This window comes from Amphiprion ocellaris, chromosome 24 (assembly GCF_022539595.1).
Source record: "Amphiprion ocellaris isolate individual 3 ecotype Okinawa chromosome 24, ASM2253959v1, whole genome shotgun sequence".
Taxonomy (NCBI): domain Eukaryota; kingdom Metazoa; phylum Chordata; class Actinopteri; family Pomacentridae; genus Amphiprion; species Amphiprion ocellaris.
Window position 1 is genome coordinate 21,258,566 of NC_072789.1, and position 5,310 is coordinate 21,263,875.

Consider the following 5,310-nt stretch of genomic DNA (forward strand, 5'->3'; position numbering starts at 1 on the left):
GAAATTCGAGATTCTGAGAGCGAAACTTTGGTGCATGCATGGCGGTGTCGTGTTCATAATTAGTGCTGGATGATCTTTAACAGAACTAAATGACTGCTTTCTGACTTCACGCAACCTTACAACAGTTTCACATTAACTTGTAGCTTCACTGTATAGCTCATTTCAGTGTAATACAGTTTAACTCTACATCAATAGCCTGTTGCTGCCAAGCTCCAAACAGATGATATAGTCATTTATATCATCTTGTGTCTGGCCTGTCAGAGCCCAGTTAAACGATGGATGATATTAGCCTGAGGCTGGTTCAATACCTAATTTAACCTCCTTCACTACTGTCTTAAATGATAAATCAATCAAACGTGGCCACTGACTTGATTTACATTTGAAAAGCAGCAGACACAGTCACACTGCATATGCCTAGGTGAATCTAGAAAAATGTCCATGTTTAATATCCGATATGATAGAAGTATTTTAATAACTGAAATTTATTTTTTTCTTGTCTGGGTTATTGGATATATTTTTGTCATTTTAATATATGACGATATTCTTGCATGAAAAGGATAAAAAAAGGATTTTCTATCTTTTTTCCTGACACTTCAATAACTTGTCTATGAAAACAATACATATAATTCCTGTAGTTTATTGCACCTGATGATTTAAAAATGTTGGACAGAACTAAACAGGGCTGAATTTCTTTATTTGTTGGGGGCTTGCAGATGTAAGCTGTCAAGAGGAGGAAAGATAAAGGCGGCTGCGTGATTAACAGAAACGAGTTTATTCTCTGGGGACCGTTAATGTGTGCAGAAAGCTGCTTCTCAGATCACAGGATGCTTTGTGTTCAAAAGGGATGCACAGTGCAGAAAATCAACCTAAGTTTGGTCAAAAGATGTCAAGGAATTTCACAACAAAAGCCTCAAGAACCAAAGTGGTTTTGCTTTTTCTGCAAATCAACTATTGCTTCAATCAAATCAAATAAAAACACAACAATGAATACAATCTATTGAAACAATTAGAAACAAGTCAAAGAGCCACACTGTTGCACTGGATGACATGATCTATTAAAACCTTGAACAGTAAGTAATTCAGGACCCTTTCCCATCACTTAATTAAATGCATGGTTGCAAGACAAAAGAAAAGAAAATAATTAACCGATTTAAATCTAAACATTTTAAACTGGAACCATTATTTTGAAGTTTGGGTTCAAATTATAATCTTGCTCATCGCATCAGTTTAAAATTGTGGATAATTTAAACTCAAATTTCTGCATCAGTTGATTTCAAGTCAAGTTGAGGCAACTAGATGAAACTCAAAGTACAATGACACATTAAGATGCACAATTTCCAATAAAAAAATGGAAAAATTGGGATGCTCTCAAACTTTTGAAATGTATAGTGTATACATGGATGAGGAAGCATCAATTGGCCTTAACACTTGTTTTCAAGAGTTTTTTATTTTAAGACATGAAAACTATTGCCTTACTTGACACTTTCACAGCAACAAACACGTTAGAACTTTGGTTAAGTTGAGACCACAACTATGTTTAGGAAAATGACACAGTTTGGGTTAAAATATCACATATTCACAAGATATTTGAAGCTTTGACTCCATTTTCAGAATTATCAGGGTGATAAGTTTTGGTTGGCTTAAAAGGATCGACAGTAAAGCATTAAAATAAATGGCAAAGACGTGTTTTTTCTAAGGAGACAGGGTTCGACAAATACCTCAAAATTGTGTTTACATGCAAAACAGAGTTGTATTCCACCACTTGTATTTTTTACAGATGCCGTTCACATTCCCAACAGTGAAGCTCAACACGTCTTAAAGCTGATTTTTATGCACATCACTGAAAGACTTGATTTTCTCATTGAGAAAACAGCCTTGAGTTGTTGATACTTAACAGCATTTAAATCTAAAGAGCATCTGAAGCAGTTCATTTCACAATTAAATATCCCATTTGTAACCTGTTGAGTCTTTACATCAAAAAACTGCAATGTCACAACTTTGAAAGTGTGAGAGTTTGTGAACCAAATGAACGGAAAAAGTCAGAGTAAAATGTGAAAACTTATTAAACCACACATCCTGGATTCATGTAAGCGTACTGTGATAGAAAAGAAAACAATGTGGAGAAATTTGTTCTGCAATATTGCTTCATTTGTTGATGCTTTTAGGATAATTTCTTGTGTAATAACAAGCCATAGATCAGATGAAACTTCTTTCAGAGACTTGATATTTCTCTGGTTACAGATTTAGACTCCATTTTCTCTCATCACCTGCAATGCAAAGGAGGACGCCCAATTCAGGGGGAATTTTTGCTCTAATATCTGAATGCCGAGACACAAATCAATTGCAGCGGGCAAATAGCTTTTTGATTAAGATTCCCCGGGTGCCTAATGAAGAAAGCTCTCTCTATATGTCCCTCCTCTTCTGCAGACTTATTGGAGGGGAAGTTAGAATCTATTAAAATGGAGAGCTCTCGTTCGGAGATGTGGCACGGTTAGTGGGAAACCTGTAGACCTCGGGACGTGAGGGATGAAGCAAGGGAGGCATTACAGATGGACGGCAGGCGGTGGGCATATTGATCGCAACCCCAAACTCATCAGGCCATTCCAAGAAAACGTCCGATGGATCCGACAGCCAGCCCTCTTGATTCCCTGGGTGGCTAATGACAAATCTGCAGCTATATGTCATACAAACATTAGGCAGCATGTGACATTTATCACTAACTTCTGATACAAACTGTTTCCCCCCTCGGTAAGCCGCTGATAGTGGATGTTACATGATACTGCTGAGGCTGTGATATCAACAGAAAGATCAAGGCCAGGAAGGCTGCCAGCGACTATAGATGGGAAAATATTAATGTACAATCTGTGTGGAATAGCGGCGGGGAGACGGTGTGATGACGGTGCTTATCACAGGAAACAATTAAGATGAGAACACACATAGAACTACTCTGTAGTTAGAATGTGTGCTGCATAAAGTGCAGATATCATACATGAATACAACACAGTGGAAAATATACTGACTAAGGAAGGAGTGAAAATTAATGAATCAGTAATGAGAGGTTCTAGAACACATTTGAATTCAGGATAATGCAGTCAAAAATGATTAACACCAGGAGATACTGTGTTAACCCTATGAACACCAAATTGTGTTGTTGTTGTTTTCAAAATGGCATTTATCTGAGGCAGAAACTTTAAAAATACAAAAAATGATAAGAAAGATCCCAGTTGTTCTCAGTGAATATGGACTGAATTCTGTTTGACATTTTCAGATGCCAACAAAATCACTTCATTCTCAGTTCCAGTTTAGGCTCCCTCTGTCCAACATTGCAGTCAAAAGTTCTTTGCCTTCCAGACCAGTGTCTTCTTCTAGCCCCTTCCTTAATGTTGTGCCAGCCCTTCTGATAGTATCAGGTTTCCAGAACAGTGCTCATACAACTGCTTTGTTGTGTCTCACCACATATCCAGCGAGGGCTAGTATACGTTGCTTAATGATGGTTGACAAGCGTGGATGTCTTGGGTTCTGTAAAGCGTCTTGAGACAATTTGATCTGTAATTGGGCGCTATATAAATAAAATTGAATTGAATTGAATGTGAGCTATATAGTGGTTTGATGTGATTTTCAGGAGATGTTTTGTACCATCCGTAACATTCTGGTATAAATCCCATCAATTCTCTTTGAGAGTGTTTTCATTAGTGTGATGGACCCATCAACATCTTAAACCATGCAGTGTTAGTAATGTGTCTTTTTCAATTCAAACAAATAATCACCAACACAGTTTAAGTTAAGAATGTTTATTTAACTTCTTTGATTTACATTATGATACTCGTGTGTATATATATATATATATATATATATATATATATATATTATTTGCACTATTTTACTTTAATCTATATATTTATTTTGCTTGTTTCTCTCTCTCTCTCTCTCTCTCTCTCGCTCTCTCTCTATAAGAGGGGCCCCTGGGGGCAGGACTGGGGACCCCTCTGGAGGCCGGACTCGAGGCCAGCCGGGGGGCCGGACTGGGGACCCACTCGGTGCTGGGGTGGCCACCGCACCAGGGGAGCCGTCTGCTGATTCCAGCCCTGTCTCTAGGCTGGGGGGATTCACAGCAGGCTCTGGCTGGCCTCTGTCCCAAACAACGTGGACCCACTTTAAAGTGGCAGGGGAGGTGGTGTCATGCCTCTCGATGACTGGAAAGGGGGTGTTGGCCCCAACAACAACAGGAGGGGCGGCACAGGGCCCCTCCAAGCAGGAACTGAGGCGGCACGAGGCCCCTCCAAGACCGGAGGTGAGGCGGCGTCGAGCCCCTCCAAGACCGGAGGTGGTGCCTCTGCAACGCAGGGGAGTGGCGAGGTGATGGTGCCAAGAGGTGGCGGGGTTCGGTGCTTTGTCGAGCCCCGCCCCCTGCAAGAGGGCTTTCCCGCAGCTGGCTCAACCGAAGGCTGAAGAACAGGCTCTGGTAGGTTCCTAGGGGGACTACTGGGTGAGGTGGTGGCAGACTCTGAGCCAAGTGGCTCAGGAGCTTTACAAGGAATCCCCAGGCTGGTGGCTCATTGCTGTGTTAAATGATTTCAGTGTAAATAAAGTGTCGATAGTGTCTCACTCACTCAGTAATTTCGACAGATTTTTGAACCACAGGATTTTCTGTAAACTTTAATCAAAGTAAATGAATCCACTGAAACATGTTGCTGGACTTCATTTTGTGAATCACTGGTGTGTCCATCATCCTCTCCATGTGTCCAGCAGTGCTTTTCCCTCTCTCTGCTCACCCTGTCTGGTTTCATAAGAGGCTTTCTGTGTCAGTGAATTTTCTGCACCCATGCTTCCTGTCCACACACTAACCCCAGGGGTGCAGCCTTGTTTTATGCATGTCCTCTTCCCATTGCGAGGCCCATAAATGGTCTCTCAGTGGGGAGAAGTGTGCCGGAGCTGCTGCATGCCACTCACATGAGATGTGCAGCTGAATACCACTGATGGTCTGCCCTGAGCCTCCCTCGCTGGGGCTGATTAACCCCTCCGTCCCCTTCCTTCATATCCTCTCACACAGAGCACTTTCTAACTTGAGAAAACTGCCCGTAAAACAGTGATTGAGTGGTTTCGTACGCTCAGCATGTGCTCGGTTAGGGGACAGCAGATATGACCAATGAAATGCCTCAGCCTTTGGAAAAGAGATGCAATAGGAGCCTGAAATTCTTGACATTTTTGCTTGACATCCAAATAAATAGGCATAAGCATGTAAAACTTCTAATAGTAAGCTGTCGTGTACCTGTTTAGTCAGTTTAGTTTGTTTTCATGTGTCAGATTTGT